Genomic DNA, 18,245 nt, shown 5'->3' on the forward strand with positions numbered 1-18,245 from the left:
CCTATCATTTAGAATGCATTCTGCAATTTTTGTGCACATGATGCGCTTTTTCTGTGAAAAAAACGCATCACAGCAAAAAAAAGCAGCATGTTCATTAATTTTGCAGATTTTTCGCATTTTTCCCGCTATCTAAGCATTGGGAAAGCTCTGAAAAAAAACGCAAAAAAAGCACAAAAAACACGTAAAAAAACGTGCAAAAACGTGAAAAAAAAAGCATGCGGATTTCTAGCAGAAATGTCCGTTTTTTTGTCAGGAAATTTCTGCAAGAAATCCTGAACGTGTGCACATACCCTAATTGTTGATTGCTTTTGCAAATTGTTACAAATGCATCAGAGCTCCTGCTCTTGGTTTTTACACCTCTCTGCTCTCCCCTTACCTTCTTTTATTGTTAGGCCATATTCACACATTCAGTATTTGTTATTTTACAACAATATTTGTAATCCAGAATCAGAAAGTATGTACAGTCTTAGGGAGGGCAGATAAAACAAGATATACTGTGGAATGACTGCTGCATTTACCTGGTCAAAGCCCTAAAGGGGACTCCAGTATTGGTGACATGGGAGCTACACAAAATGTAAAAAATGACAAGATAACTTGAAAAAAATATGTTGCCCAGTTCAAAAAGGATTAGACTTCTAATAATCATTACTGTCACCAGTTTTCTATGTACAAGCCAAATTTGTATGCAAGATATAGGAGACCAATGCTTGAAACCAAGGAGCCCTCATGCAGATCCATCCCTACTATCTGAATGGGAGCTATTCCAAAATGAGCACAGAATACTTAAAGTGAACCTGTCAGCAGGATTTTAAACTACAGGATTGTTAGGTTGACACTGTTACACTGATTAAAATGATGCCTTGCTTGATGAAATCTGTTTTGTGGTTCTTGTGTTATCAGTGTTAGAAGAAGTCTGTCTGTATGATGAGGAACATGTTTTTGCTTTGGAGCAGCCTGTGGGCAGGTGTTTGCCTGGTTACTCTGGCATAGAGCAGGAAAATAAGACTCTGCCTACAGTCCCACCCTGGAGCACGGGCATAACATTAGCTGCAAACTTTTAACACTGATTACACAAGAACCACAAGAAGGATTTATTCACCCTAGGTATTATTTTAATCAGTGTAACAGCACCAACCCGGCAGTGCCTGTAGTTTACTGAGCAAAATCCTGCTGACAGGTTCGCTTTAAATGGATATCACTAGCACAACTGGATCAGGAAAAGACAATGATCTTTACAATATGTGAACTCACGGTACAATTTCACAATGAGGCCCATAGATACCACATAATAGTGGAGCAGACACTATTTCCAAAGGAATGTCTGCTTCATGTCATTTAGTGATATCACCACATAAGTGCAATGACATCAATAACCAAACCTTTTTCTTAAAGAAACTTTCCATGAGAGTATACATTTAGTGAACTGTATGGCAGTATTATTTGGCCCCTAACTCATGGAACTTCACTACGAATTAACAACGTACCTTTCTCTGCCTAGAGTGATCCAAATATGCTCAGCTGCCTTGCAGCCATGTCCAAATTATAAAATAGTTGCTATTTTAGGCAATGGCCCTAAATATTTGGTTAACTATTAAAAGAAAGTATGAGTCAAGTAACGGTCATGTGATGGTGAAAGGATCATTGTCACCTTTATTTCCCAACAGAAACTCAAAACAAAGAGACTTATTTTCTCGCTCAAGCAGAAAATTACTCAAGCACCCTCTACCCCCAAAAAACAGGTATAAGTACGATGAAAACATACAATGCCGCCTTTCAGACACTGTTGACAGCAATGTGACCAAGCTACTTTTAACAATTCCTCCTCCACATGGACTAAATATAACGCTAAGCAACACCACAGACCTTGTAGAAAGGATGTAACAAGCAACAGACATGTTTAATGCACTTTTCTCGTAATTGACTCAAAGTACATTTAAATAATACATTTGTCTATTAGAAAAAGTGGGCATGTCTATGTATGGTTTGCACAGACACACAGTAAGGCCGGGGTCACACTTGCGAGTGCAATGCGAGAAACTCGCACATCAATACCCGGCACTGCTGACGGCACTTGGGACCGGAGCATGCAACTGCATAGAAATACATACAGCCGCAAGCTTCGGTCCGAGTGCCGGCGGCAGTGCCGGGTATTGATGTGCGAGTTTCTCGCATTGCACTCGCAAGTGTGAGGCTGTGTGCACACGTTGCGTTTTTTTCGTGTTTTTTCCCGATAAAAACGCTATAAAACCACAAAAAAACGCATACAATAAGCATCCCATCATTTAGAATGAATTCCGCATGTTTTGTGCACATGATGCGTTTTTTTCCATGAAAAAAACACGTCGCGGTAAAAACCGCTGCATGTTCATTCATTTTGCGTTTTTTTTGCAGATTTCCCACCACAAAATGTATTGGGAAGTGTCCGGAAAAAAACACGGCAAAATCGCGGCAAAAACGCATCAAAACCGCGGCAAAATCACTGCAAAAACGCATGCGATTTTCTTGCGGTTTTTTTGTGCAGCGCCCCAGAGATCTGCTCGTTGCAGTAACGTCGCTCTGCCACTAAGGGGAGTGATGGTACGTCTGACTGCACTAAAGGAGTTCTACTGACCAGGTATCACCAGTACACATTACACTTCACACTCCGGCCACTAGGGGAAGTAAAAGGCTTTATTTATTGGGCCACTCCTCACATTTGTAAAACTAGGGGTTGGACAGGAAGTTAGGCAAAACGAAGCCTGGGAGAGTTCCAGGGAGGACCTGTCAGAACTGGGAAATCTGGCAGGTACCTAGCAAAAGGACAGATTGTTACGGAACCGCGCCTGCACTACCTTGCGGCGGTATCTAAAGAAAGGACACAGCGAAGGATATTGTGGAGAGTGAGAAAACGAAATCAAGTACATAGGAGAGCCAGTAGGAGTCGTGCCCCGAGAACGGCAACATCCTGCTGAGGCGCATAGCCGGTGGCCGGAGCACCGAGGAAGTAACAGTCTTCACGCATTACTTCAAACAGCGGCAGGACAGTAAATTACAGGTTGGCTGTCTACCATACAACACCTAAGAAGGACATAGGAGGCAATTGTGGGAGAGGGGCGAAACTAGGGTTCCAGAATAACTCCAGGCCTACCTGTCAATAAGGTGCGTCCTAGCCATAACATACCTGGGGGACGGAGAAGAGAAAGATCTAGAAAGAACGAGGACAGAAGTTGTGAGGACTATCCTGACTGCTCAGCAGGGAAGCACTACAACACACAGGAGCTAGTGGGTAGACACTGATTTCCACCTGCAAAGGGAACTCTGGATGTGCCTTCGGACCGGCCGGTCTCAGACAGCCCTTTAGACAGTGTCCTGGACTGAGGATCCTGAAACCTTCAGTAAAAGGTAAAGAAACTGCAACCCTGTGTCCTCGTTATTCCTCGCACTACGCACCATTACCCTTCTATTGGACGCCCCTTAGCAGGGTCACTGGCCGGGTCTAGCCACCGTGAAAACCCCAGACCGAGTACCCTGTGGCCCTGTGTCTGGGGGCGATCCACTTGCAGAAAATATCCGGTTTTTCTCAGGAATTTTCTGTGACAAATCCTGAACATGTGCACATAGCCTCACTCCGGCCTATGTGTAAAAACATGGACTTGTGCATAAATGTATAAGTTACAAATGGGTACGTGTGATCTGTGAAAAAATACCACACGTGCTGCAAACAAGGACATGTGAAGGACACCTGATTGATCTAAGTAACGAGCTCCAGAAGGTGTGGACTGTTTAACAAAAGTTCTGCCTTTAGACCTTGTAAGCAGGATACTGGATATATAGACAGTTTATTCATATCCGCTAACCTGACTGGTCGGGATTGTCGGACTTTAGTAGATACTGCTTTGGTACCATGGGGTCTATATAACCCCAGGCTCAAAATCGTCATATTTCGTTAAAATGAACATGCTGGCTGTTCAGAATAATCAAGTTTTATTCTGTCATCATTTCAGAACACAGTTATGAAATCAAACGTAACTTTGAAGTGATTTGTCATCATCAAACACAAACTGAAATTTATACCAAAATGCTTTACTAATAACTAGAAGTATTCAAATTCAATTAAAAAAATGCACAATAACTGCAACTGTGTGGATTTTAGTTAAAAACTTAATGACAACGAATGATCTGGCAATAAATTTAGCTCTTGCATTCACTGCACGTCATAGTGCCATGTTCTTCACAAATGAACTTCTTGCAGTCATTACAAACAAATCTCATCATTTTGTCCTTCGATCGAGGACAAACATAGCACCGTTTGCGCTGTCCTGTAACACTTGGAAGTGACTTTTCATGGTTAATTTACAATTATATTACAAAACCTGTGAATAAAGAGAAAATATTAAAAAAAAAGAAAGTCAGACAATAAAGGTACTGTGGGGTCAGGAGTGTCCCAAACACAGAAAATTGAATGTAACTTTGAAACAAAATTGAAAAACAAATTCAAAATATCATCAACGTAAGCAGAAAAATGTTACTTGAAAATAAATAGAAGGTCAATGTCTGAGATTGACCAGTTTTAGAAATATTTCAATTTATTCAGTGCTGGCGTCTATATGACCCCATGGTTCCACAGCAGGGTTAAAGAAACTGTCACTGGATTTCTGCTATCCCATCTGAGAACATTAAGGCTATGTGCACACGTTCAGGTTTTTTAGCTTTTTTTTCGTGGTAAAAACGCTATAAAAACTCATTAAAAACGCATACATTATGCATCCTATCATTTAGAATGCATTCTGCATGTTTTGTGCACATGATGCGCTTTTTTCCGCGAAAAAAACGCATCACGGTAAAAAAAAGCAGTATGTTTATTAATTTTGTGGATTTTCTGCGTTTTTCCGGCTATTCCATGCATTTGGGAAAAAACGCATAAAAAACGCACCAAAAACGCGTCAAAAATGCGTGAAAAACACGGTAAAATCGCAGTAAAAACGCATGCGGATTTCTGGCAGAAATGTCCGGTTTTTGTCAGGAAAATTTCTGCAAGAAATCCTGACGTGTGCACATACCCTAACACTTAGAGAAATGCAAGCCATTAAAATCATAATTAATTTTTATTACAGATATACTGTATATACACAGACATAGTTAAAAAACACCTATGAAGAGAATGGGACACCAGGTAAAAAAGTGAGACATCTGAAAGACATATTAACACATAATGGAAAACTATATATATATATAGGGCACATAATAATAATAATAATAATACCATATATACTCGAGTATAAGCCGACCCGAGTATAAGCCGACCCCCCTAATTTTGCCACAAAAAACTGGGAAAACTTATTGACTCGAGTATAAGCCTAGGGGGGAAATGCAGCAGCTACCGGTGAATTTCAAAAATAAAAATAGATCATTATTGCCCCATAGCTGTGCCATATAGTGCTCTGCACCGTTCATTATTTCCCCATAGCTGTGCCATATAGTTCTCTGCACCATTCATTATTGCCCCATAGCTGTGCCATATAGTGTTCTGCACCGTTCATTATTTCCCCATAGCTGTGCCATATAGTTCTCTGCACCGTTCATTATTGCCCCATAGCTGTGCCATATAGTGCTCTGCACCGTTCATATTTCCCCATAGCTGTGCCATATAGTGCTCTGCACCGTTCATACTGCCCCATAGCTGTGCCACATAGTGCTCTGCACCGTTCATACTGCCCCATAGCTGTGCCATATAGTGCTCTGCACCGTTCATATTGCCCCATAGCTGTGCCATATAGTGCTCTGCACCGTTCATACTGCCCCATAGCTGTGCCATATAGTGCTCTGCACCGTTCATACTGCCCCATAGCTGTACCATATAGTGCTCTGCACCGTTCATACTGCCCCATAGCTGTGCCATATAGTGCTCTGCACCGTTCATACTGCCCCATAGCTGTGCCATATAGTGCTCTGCACCGTTCATACTGCCCCATAGCTGTGCCCTATATGCTCTGCACCGTTCATATTTCCCTATAGCTCTGCCATATAGTGCTCTGCACCGTTCATATTTCCCTATAGCTGTGCCCTATATGCTCTGCACCGTTCATATTTCCTCATAGCTGTGCCCCATATAGTGCTCTGCACCGTTCATATTTCCCCATAGCTCTGCCATATAGTGCTCTGCACCGTTCATATTTCCCTATAGCTGTGCCCTATATGCTCTGCACCATTCATATTTCCCCATAGCTGTGCCCCATATAGTGCTCTGCATCGTTCATATTTCCCCATAGCTCTGCCATATAGTGCTCTGCACCGTTCATATTTCCCTATAGCTGTGCCCTATATGCTCTGCACCGTTCATATTTCCCCATAGCTGTGCCCCATATAGTGCTCTGCACCGTTCATACTGCCCCATAGCTGTGCCATATATGCTCTGCACCGTTCATATTTCCCCATAGATGCTCCACATAAATCTGTGCCATTGCTGCCGCTGCAATTAAAAAAAAAAAGCCATACTCACCTCTCTTGCTTGCAGCTCCCAGCGTCCGGTCCCGGCGTCTCTGCGCACTGACTGTTCAGGCAGAGGGCGCCGCGCACACTATATGCGTCATCGCGCCCTCTGACCTGAACAGTCAGAGCGGAGAGACGCCGGGAAGACAGAGCGGCACCCGGCGTGTGGAACGGGGACAGGTAAATATGACATACTCACCTGGTCCCGGCGTCCGGCTCCTTCTCCCGGACAGCTGGTCTTCGGTGCCGCAGCTTCTTCCTCTATCAGCGGTCACCGGCACCGCTGATTAGGGAAATGAATAGGCGGCTCCACCCCTATGGGAGGTGGAGCCGCTTATTCATTTCTCTAATGAGCGGTCCCACGTGACCGCTGAAGAGGGGAAGAAGCTGCAGCACAGAAGACCGTGGGACGGCAGGGGGAGCGTCAGGATCGCTGGAAGCAGGTAAGTATGCCTCAGCGCCCTCACCCCCTCACCCGCCGACCCTGCCACCCACCTTGACTCGAGTATAAGCCGAGAGGGGCACTTTCAGCCCAAAAATTTGGGCTGAAAATCTCGGCTTATACTCGAGTATATACGGTAATAATAATAATAATCTTTATTTATATAGAGCCAACATATTCCGCAGCGCTTTACAGTTTAACAGTTTCAAACACAAAAGTCATAAGTAATGACGTTATCAATACAATAATTAAAGCGAAATAAGACGACCCTGCTCGTGAGAGCTTACAATCTAGAATGAGGTGGGGGAGATACAAAGTACAGGTGTGTATTTACAATGATGTATTTACAATGATGGCACAGCCATCTTCAGGGGGTGGGGGATAGATGGAGATAGTGAATGGGCTACACACACACAAACATAAAATGACTTTGATTAGTGAACATGATAGGCCGTTCTGAACAAATGTGTTTTAAGCGAACACCTAAAACTATGCAAATTGTGGATGGTCCTAATATCTTGGAGTAGAGCATTCCAGAGGATTGGCGCAGCACGGGAGAAGTCTTGGAGTTGGGAGTGGGAGGTACGGATAAGTGCAGAGGTTAGTCGAAAGTCATTTGCAGAGCGCAGCGGTCAGTTAGGCCGATAGACAGAAATGAGGGAGGAGATGTAAGGGGGTGCCGCACTGTAGAGAGCTTTGTGGGTGAGAACAAGTACTTTGAATTGTATCCTGTAATGAATGGGAAGCCAGTGTAACGACTGGCGAAGAGCGGACGCGTCCGAGTAATGATTAGCCAGATGGACGACCCTGGCTGCTGCATTAAGGATGGACTGGAGAGGGGAAAGTCGAGTGAGGGGGAGGCCAATTAATAGAGCATTGCAGTAGTCCAGGCGGGAGTGGATCAGGGAGACAGTGAGGGTTTTTGTTGTTTTCATGGTGAGAAAAGGGTGGATTCTAGAGATGTTCTTTAGGTGTAAGCGGCACATAGCAGATGTACAGACATGCTAAAAGTACCTCAGCATCCCACAGGGATATGGTAGCCATGATGAGGAGGCACGAAAAGCAGCAATATCCAAATACCATCAAAGGGTGAGACAGGTGTTGAAGAGCCATCTCAATGGGAAGAATAAAATCAGTGCCATCAATGAGTATGCCCTGCCAGTTATCAGGTACCCTGCTGGCATAGTGTGCTGGCCAAAGAAGGGATGTGAGCTGCAGATGTGAAGACAAGTAGGCTCCTCACAATGCATGGAGGTCTCCACCCTAAGTCTAACACCCAAAGATTGTATACTAACAGAAAGGAGGATGGCAGAGGCTTTCACGGATGAAACAAGGAGTATCCAGGAATACATCAGAAAAATGGCACCAAAAGATGGGATACTGAGAGAGATCCTAAGGCAGCAACAACAACAGATCTCGAAGGAAGAACAGGAACATGAAGCACCATGGCAAGACAAGCCACTGCATGGCATGTACCATCGACAGATAATGGAGGTGGCTGACATGGAGAAATCCTACCAATGGCTGAAGAAAGCCGGACTCCGAGACAGCACAGTGGCACTAATCATAGCACAAGAGCAATCACTAAGTACCAGATCCATAGAAGCAAGAATCTACCACACAAGACAAGACCCAAGGTGCAGACTATGCAAAGAAACCTCAGAAGCAGTCCAACACATACTGGCAGGATGCAAAATGCAAGCAGGAACAGAGTATACCGAACGCCACAACCCAGTAGCGGGAATTGTATACAGGAACATCTGCCCAGCATATGGGCTAAGTCCCCCTAAGTCCAGGTGGGAGACCCCAGAAAAAGTGGTGGAGAATGAAAGGGCTAAAATCCCGTGGCACTTCAAGATCCAGACGGATAATAATAATTTTATTTATATAGCGCCAACTTATTCCGCAGCGCTTTACAAATTATAGAGGGGACTTGTACAGACAATAGACATTATAGCATAACAGAAATCACAGTTCAAAATAGATACCAAGAGGAATGAGGGCCCTGCTCGCAAGCTTACAAACTATGAGGAAAAGGGGAGACACGAGAGGTGGATGGTAACAATTGCTTTAGTTAGTCGGACCAGCCATAGTGTAAGGCTCAGGTGTTCATGTAAAGCTGCATGAACCAGTTAACTGCCTAAGTATGTAGCAGTATAGACACAGAGGGCTATTAACTGCATAAAGTGTATGAGAACATGATGCGAGGAACCCAATTATGTTTTTGTTTTTTTTTGAATGGGCCACACAGGGATAGTTAGGTTAATGCGTTGAGGCGGTAGGCCAAACTGAATAAATGAGTTTTTAGGGCACTCTTAAAACTGTGGGGATTTGGGATTAATCGTATTAACCTAGGTAGTACATTCCACAGAATCGGCGCAGCACGTGTAAAGTCTTGGAGACGGGAGTGGGAGGTTCTGATTATTGAGGATGCTAACCTGAGGTCATTTGCGGAGTGGAGGGCACGGGTAGGGTGGTAGACTGAGACCAGAGAGGAGATGTAGGGTGGTGCTGAGCCATGGAGTGCTTTGTGGATGAGGGTAGTAGTTTTGTACTGGATTCTTGAGTGGATGGGTAACCAGTGTAATGACTGGCACAAGGTAGAGGCATCGGTGTAACGGTTGGTGAGGAATATGATCCTGGCTGCAGCATTCAGGACAGATTGGAGCGGGGAGAGTTTGGTAAGAGGGAGGCCGGTTAGTAGAGAGTTACAATAGTCCAGACGAGAATGAATAAGTGAAACAGTAAGAGTTTTTGCAGAGTCAAAAGTAAGTAAAGGGCGAATTCTAGAAATGTTTTTGAGATGCAGATAAGAAGAGCGAGCCAGTGATCGGATGTAGGGGGTGAATGAAAGCTCAGAATCAAGTATGACCCCAAGGCAGCGGGCATGTTGCTTTGGAGTAATAGTGGAACTGCACACGGAGATGGCAATGTCATGTCAGGCAAAGGTAGGTTAATAGAGGGAGAAAACACGAGGAGTTCAGTTTTTGACAGGTTCAGTTTCAGATAGAGGGAGGACATGATGTTAGAGGCAGCGGTAAGACAATCACTGGTGTTTACTAAAAAGGTCGGCGTGATAACAGGAGAAGTGTATAATTGGGTGTCGTCAGCATAGAGATGGTACTGGAAACCAAATCTACTGATTGTCCAATAAGCAGGTGTTGGCTAACCAACCAGACATTGTGATAGTAGGCAAGAATCTGAAGACAGCAATCATAATAGATGTGGTAGTGCCAAGTGACAGCAACATCAGAAAAAAGGAATATGAGAAGCTGGAGATATACCAGGGCCTCAAAGGAGACCTGGAGAAGATGTTAAAGGTGAAGGCAACAGTGATTCCAGTGGTGATAGGAGCACTTGGAGCAGTGACCCCTAAGTTGGAAGAATGGCTACAACAGATGCCAGGAGCAACATCTGAGCTCTCTGTCCAGAAAAGCGCAATGCTGGGAACAACTAAGATCTTGCGCAGAACCCTCAAACTCCTGGGCCTCTGGTAGAGGACCCGAGAATAATAATAAATAATAATAATTTTTATTTACATAGCGCCAACATATTCCGCAGCACTTTACAATTAAGCGGGGACATGTACAAAGAAAATGAGAAAGGACAACAAAGACCACCCCCATTGGGGGTGAGAAGGAAGGGGTTTTTTTTATATATAGTGGTAGAGCGGCTCACTCGGCTGCACACAGAAGTAGTACAGCCCTCTGTATATGGATCGCCCCAGACACAGGGCCACGAGTTCTCGGTACCGAGCCTCTCTGATTCGGTTCTGAGGCTGTCACGGTGGCTAGGCCCGGTCCGTGACCCTGCTAAGGGGTGTCCAATAAAAGGTGATAGGAGTCTGTCAAGGTTTCGTGACGCCACCTGTGGTATTCGGTCAGGGTGACCGACGCTGCTGTGGGGTCCGCTGGGGTGATGGAATGGCAGCTAGATGGTATACCTTCCCACAGGTGAAGTGTGTCCCCAGGGCTTCCCAGTAAGGTGGATGGTGATGGTGTGAGGTGCAGGCAATAACGAGGACACAAGGTTGCAGTCTCTTTACCTCTTTACTGAAGACTTCAGGATCCTCAATCCAGAGCATGATTAACAGCACTTTCTGAGACCGGCCGGTCCGATGGGCACATCCAGTGTTCCCTTTGCAGGTGGAAATCAGTGCCTACCACTAGCGCCTGTGTGTTGTAGTGCTACCCTGCTGAGCATTCAGAATAGTCCTCACATCTTCTGTTCTCGTTCGTTCTTTCTAATTCTCTATCTTGTTCCAGATGTTACTAGTTTCTCGTCCCCCAGGTATGTTATGGCTAGGACGCACCCGTATGACGGGAAGGCTCGGAGCTCTTCCGGGACCCTAGAGACACCTCTCTCCACGCGTTGCCCCCTATGTCTTCGTAGGAAATTTAAGGTAGACAGACAACCTATAATTAACTGTCCTGCGGAGTTCGAAGTAAGGCCTAGAGTCAGTTACTTCCGCGGTGTTCCGGCCACCGGCTACGCGCCTCAGTAGGATGTTGCCTCAGTCATACAGCACGACTCCTACTGGCTCTCCTTTGTGCTTGATCTCATTTCTCACTGTTCCACAATGTCCTAAATAAGATTAAAATAGATAAATCTCCGGGTCCGGATGGCATACACCCACGAGTACTAAGAGAACTAAGTAATGTAATAGATAAACCATTATTTCTTATTTTTAGGGACTCTATAGCGACGGGGTCTGTTCCGCAGGACTGGCGCATAGCAAATGTGGTGCCAATATTCAAAAAGGGCTCTAAAAGTGAACCTGGAAATTATAGGCCAGTAAGTCTAACCTCTATTGTTGGTAAAATATTTGAAGGGTTTCTGAGGGATGTTATTCTGGATTATCTCAATGAGAATAACTGTTTAACTCCATATCAGCATGGGTTTATGAGAAATCGCTGTCAAACCAATCTAATCAGTTTTTATGAAGAGGTAAGCTATAGGCTGGACCACGGTGAGTCATTGGATGTGGTATATCTCGATTTTTCCAAAGCGTTTGATACCGTGCCGCACAAGAGGTTGGTACACAAAATGAGAATGATTGGTCTGGGGGAAAATGTGTGTGTAAATGGGTTAGTAACTGGCGTAGTGATAGAAAGCAGAGGGTGGTTATAAATGGTATAGTCTCTAACTGGGTCGCTGTGAACAGTGGGGTACCGCAGGGGTTGGTATTGGGACCTGTTCTCTTCAACATATTCATTAATGATCTGGTAGAAGGTTTACACAGTAAAATATCGATATTTGCAGATGATACAAAACTATGTAAAGCAGTTAATACAAGAGAAGATAGTATTCTGCTACAGATGGATCTGGATAAGTTGGAAACTTGGGCTGAAAGGTGGCAGATGAGGTTTAACAATGATAAATGTAAGGTTATACACATGGGAAGTAGGAATCAATATCACCATTACACACTGAACGGGAAACCACTGGGTAAATCTGACAGGGAGAAGGACTTGGGGATCCTAGTTAATGATAAACTTACCTGGAGCAGCCAGTGCCAGGCAGCAGCTGCCAAGGCAAACAGGATCATGGGGTGCATTAAAAGAGGTCTGGACACACATGATGAGAGCATTATACTGCCTCTGTACAAATCCCTAGTTAGACCGCACATGGAGTACTGTGTCCAGTCTTGGGCATCGGTGCTCAGGAAGGATATAATGGAACTAGAGAGAGTACAAAGGAGAGCAACAAAATTAATAAAGGGGATGGGAGAACTACAATACCCAGATAGATTAGTGAAAATAGGATTATTTAGTCTAGAAAAAACACGACTGAGGGGCGATCTAATAACCATGTATAAGTATATAAGGGGACAATACAAATATCTCGCTGAGGATCTGTTTATACCAAGGAAGGTGATGGGCACAAGGGGGCATTCTTTGCGTCTGGAGGAGAGAAGGTTTTTCCACCAACATAGAAGAGGATTCCCCCAGGGGGACTGGGGAGTTGGCTCATACAGGGGGATGGCTCCATTTTGGGCCTAAGTGTACCATGTATAGGTCACATGGATGACCAATGCTTTAAATGTTTTTAATGTGTGCTCTATGTGGTTTTCTGTGTCCGTCTATACACTTTTGAATAAAATTTGCTCTTTTTACTTGATCCGTGCCTCCGGTGATACCCGATTTTTGGTCTATTTCTTTCTCATCTTTTTTGACATAGAAGAGGATTCTTTACTGTTAGGGCAGTGAGAATCTGGAATTGCTTGCCTGTTGTGAATTCTGGGGCAGAGCTCCCTCCTGTGGTCACAAGTGGTACTTCGGCTGATTCTCTCTGTGAGCTTCCGTTGGTGGAGGAAAGTGGTACTGCGGCTTCTGAGTTTCCTTCCTCAGGTGATGTGGTGAAGTCGTTAGGTGCTGCTCTATTTAACTCCACCTAGTGCTTTGATCCTGGCCTCCAGTCAATGTTCTAGTATTGGACCTGTTTCCTCCTGGATCGTTCCTGTGGCCTGCTGCTCTGCATAGCTAAGTTCCGCTTTGCTATTTTGTTTGCTGTTTTTTCTGTCCAGCTTGTCTATTTGTTTTTTCCTGCTTGCTGGAAGCTCTGGGACGCAGAGGGTGTACCTCCGTGCCGTTAGTTCGGTACGGAGGGTCTTTTTGCCCCCTTTGCGTGGTTTTTGTAGGGTTTTGTGTTGACCGCAAAGTTACCTTTCCTATCCTCGCTCTGTTCAGAAAGTCGGGCCTCACTTTGCTAAATCTATTTCATCTCTACGTTTGTCTTTTCATCTTAACTCACAGTCATTATATGTGGGGGCTGCCTTTTCCTTTGGGGTATTTCTCTGAGGCAAGGTAGGCTTATTTTCTATCTTCAGGTTAGCTAGTTTCTCAGGCTGTGCCGAGTTGCATAGGGAGCGTTAGGCGCAATCCACGGCTGCCTCTAGTGTGGTTGGAGAGGATTAGGGATTGCGGTCAGCAGAGTTCCCACGTCTCAGAGCTCGTTCTATGTTTTTGGGTTATTGTCAGGTCACTGTATGTGTTCTGACCTCTATGTCCATTGTGGTACTGAATTACCTTTCACAACACTTGCCTGAGGAGGTGGTGATGGCGAACTCAGTCGAGTGGTTCAAGAGAGGCCTGGATGTCTTCCTGGAGCAGAACAATATTGTATCATACAATTATTAGGTTCTGTAGAAGGACGTAGATCTGGGGATTTATTATGATGGAATATAGGCTGAACTGGATGGACAAATGTCTTTTTTCGGCCTTACTAACTATGTTACTATGTTACTATGTCTTTCCCTTCGTGTCTCTTTCTTAGGCTACCGCCGCAAGGTAGTGCAGGTGCGGTTCCGTAACGTTCTGCTCTGTTTGCTAGGTACCTGCCATGTTCCCACGCCCGACAGGGACCCCTGTTGTGGATTCTGTTTTTGGGCTCCCTCTGGTGGTTACAGATGGTACTGGGTGACTTGTGTTTTCTGCGGTCTCTGGTGTCCACCTGTTCTATCAGGATATGGGAGTTTCCTATTTAACCTGGCTTTCTTGTCATTTCCTCGCCGGCTATCAATGTAATCAGTGTGTCTTTTTACCTCTGCTTCCCGCTTCTGTAATCTTCAGGACAAGCTAAGTTTTTGATTTTCCTGTTCCACGTTTTGCTTAATTTTTGTCTTAGTCCAGCTTGCAGATATGTGATTCCTTTTTGCTGGTTGCTCTAGTGGGCTGATATTACTCCTCATGTTCCATGAGTTGGCACATGAGTTCAAGTAATTTCAGGATGGTTTTTTGTAGGGTTTTTCGCTGACCGCGCAGTTCATTTTTGTGATCCCCTGCCATTGGGATCATGATAGTATAGCCGGCCAAAAGTGGTAATCGTATTGGCTGAAGTAGGAGGAAAAGTAGTCTGAGGAAGTTTTTTTTTTTTTTTTCTCCCCTCAGAGTTTGCTGCCTAGCCTTAATTGCAGCCTGGCTGCGTCTTACCTCCTCTTAATCCTTGAATGGCTCTGACCTCAGCTGTTTATCATGGACGTCCAGAGTTTGGCTTCCAGCCTGAATAATCTTGCTGCTAAGGTTCAAAATATACAAGATTTTGTTGTACATGCTCCTGTGTCTGAACCTAGAATTCCTATCCCAGAGTTTTTTTCTGGAGATAGATCTAGTTTTCAAAATTTTAGGAACAATTGCAAGATGTTTCTTTCTTTGAAATCTCGCTCCTCTGGAGACCCTGCTCAGCAAGTCAAAATTGTTATATCTTTCCTGCGGGGTGACCCTCAGAATTGGGCATTTGCATTGGCACCAGGGGATCCTGCGTTGCTCAATGTGGATGCGTTTTTTCTGGCATTGGGTTTGCCCTATGAGGAACCTAACCTAGAGATTCAGGCTGAAAAAGCTTTATTGGCTCTCTCTCAGGGGCAAGATGAAGCAGAAATATATTGTCAGAAATTTCGGAAATGGTCGGTGCTTACTCAGTGGAATGAGTGCGCCCTGGCTGCAAGATTCAGAGATGGCCTTTCTGAGGCCATTAAAGATGTTATGGTGGGGTTCCCTGCGCCTACAGGTCTGAATGAGTCTATGACTATGGCTATTCAGATTGATCGGCGTTTACGGGAGCGCAAACCTGTGCACCATTTGGCGGTGTCTTCTGAACAGGCACCTGAGACAATGCAAGGTGATAGAATTCAGTCCAGAAGTGAACGGCAAAACTATAGGCGGAAAAATGGGTTGTGTTTTTATTGTGGTGATTCAGCTCATGTTATATCAGCATGCTCTAAACGCACAAAAAAGGTTGATAAGTCTGTTGCCATTAGTACTTTACAGTCTAAGTTCATTCTGTCTGTGACTCTGATTTGTTCATTATCAGCCATTTCCGTCGATGCCTATGTGGATTCAGGCGCTGCCCTGAGTCTTATGGATTGGTCATTTGCCAACCGCTGTGGGTTTAGTCTGGAGCCTCTGGAAGTCCCTATTCCTTTGAAAGGAATTGACTCTACACCTTTGGCTATGAACAAACCTCAGTACTGGACACAAGTGACCATGCGTATGACTCCCGTTCATCAGGAGGTGATTCGCTTCCTGGTACTGTATAATTTACATGATGTCTTAGTGCTTGGTCTGCCATGGTTACAAACTCATAACCCAGTCTTGGACTGGAAAACGATGTCTGTGTTAAGCTGGGGATGTCAGGGGGTTCATGATGATGCACCTCCGATTTCTATCGCTTCATCTACTCCTTCTGAGGTTCCTGTATTTTTGTCTGATTATCGGGATGTTTTTGAGGAGCCTAAGCTCAATTCGCTTCCTCCTCACAGGGATTGCGATTGTGCTATAGATTTGATTCCTGGCAGTAAATTTCCTAAAGGACGTTTGTTCAATCTGTCAGTGCCAGAGCATACTGCTATGCAGGATTATGTTAAGGAGTCCTTGGAAAAGGGACATATCCGTCCATCTTCGTCCCCTTTGGGAGCAGGTTTTTTTTTCGTGGCCAAAAAAGATGGTTCCTTGAGGCCTTGTATAGATTACCGTCTTTTGAATAAGATTACAGTCAAATATCAGTATCCTTTGCCATTGTTGACTGATTTGTTCGCTCGCATTAAGGGGGCTAAATGGTTCACTAAGATTGATCTTCGGGGTGCGTATAATCTTGTGCGGATAAAGCAGGGTGATGAGTGGAAAACCGCATTTAATACGCCTGAGGGCCATTTTGAGTATTTGGTGATGCCTTTTGGACTTTCTAATGCTCCTTCTGTCTTCCAGTCCTTTATGCACGATATTTTCCATGAATATCTGGATAAATTTATGATTGTGTATTTGGATGATGTTTTGGTTTTTTCGGATGACTGGGAGTCCCATGTTCAGCAGGTCAGGAAGGTGTTTCAGGTCCTGCGGGCCAATTCTTTGTTTGTAAAAGGTTCAAAGTGTCTCTTTGGAGTCCAGAAGATTTCTTTTTTGGGGTATATTTTTTCCCCTTCTACTATTGAGATGGATCCCGTCAAGGTTCAGGCTATTTGTGACTGGACGCAGCCTACATCTCTTAAGAGTCTACAGAAGTTCTTGGGCTTTGCTAATTTTTATCGTCGTTTCATAACTAATTTTTCTAGTGTTGTTAAGCCTTTGACGGATTTGACTAAGAAGGGTGCTGATGTTGCTGATTGGTCTCCTGCGGCTGTGGAGGCCTTTCAGGAACTTAAGCGCCGGTTTTCTTCTGCTCCTGTGTTGCGTCAGCCAGATGTTTCGCTTCCTTTTCAGGTTGAGGTTGATGCTTCCGAGATTGGAGCGGGGGCGGTTTTGTCGCAGAGAAGCTCCGATTGCTCAGTGATGAAGCCATGTGCGTTCTTTTCTAGAAAGTTTTCGCCCACTGAGCGGAATTATGATGTTGGTAATCGGGAGCTTTTGGCCATGAAGTGGGCATTTGAGGAGTGGCGTCATTGGCTTGAGGGTGCTAGACATCGTGTGGTGGTCTTGACTGATCACAAAAATCTGATTTACCTTGAGTCTGCCAAGCGTCTGAATCCTAGACAGGCTCGTTGGTCACTGTTTTTCTCCCGTTTCGATTTTGTGGTTTCATACCTGCCAGGTTCAAAGAATGTGAAGGCGGATGCTCTTTCTAGGAGTTTTGTGCCTGACTCCCCTGGAAATTCTGAGCCCACTGGTATCCTTAGGGATGGGGTGATTTTGTCGGCTGTCTCCCCAGACTTGCGACGTGCTTTGCAGGAGTTTCAGGCGGATAAACCTGATCGTTGTCCGCCTGAAAGACTGTTTGTTCTGGATAATTGGACCAGTAGAGTCATCTCCGAGGTCCATTCTTCTGCGTTGGCAGGTCATCCTGGAATATTTGGTACTAGAGACTTGGTGGCCAGGTCTTTTTGGTGGCCTTCCTTGTCGAGGGATGTGCGTTCTTTTGTGCAGTCTTGTGAAGTTTGCGCTCGGGCTAAGCCTTGCTGTTCTCGCGCCAGTGGATTGTTGTCACCTTTGCCTATCCCGAAGAAGCCTTGGACGCACATTTCCATGGACTTTATTTCGGATCTCCCTGTCTCTCAAAAAATGTCCGTCATCTGGGTTGTGTGTGACCGCTTTTCTAAGATGGTTCATCTGGTACCCTTGCCTAAGTTACCTTCCTCCTCTGAGTTGGTCCCTCTGTTTTTTCAGAACGTGGTTCGTTTGCATGGGATTCCGGAGAACATCGTTTCTGACAGGGGATCCCAGTTTGTGTCTAGATTTTGGCGGACGTTCTGTGCTAAGATGGGCATTGATTTGTCCTTTTCGTCTGCATTCCATCCTCAGACGAATGGCCAGACGGAACAAACTAATCAGACCTTGGAAACTTATTTAAGGTGTTTTGTTTCTGCTGATCAAGATGACTGGGTTACCTTTTTGCCGCTTGCCGA

The sequence above is a fragment of the Ranitomeya imitator genome, chromosome 2, assembly GCF_032444005.1.
Source record: "Ranitomeya imitator isolate aRanImi1 chromosome 2, aRanImi1.pri, whole genome shotgun sequence".
NCBI lineage: Eukaryota > Metazoa > Chordata > Amphibia > Anura > Dendrobatidae > Ranitomeya > Ranitomeya imitator.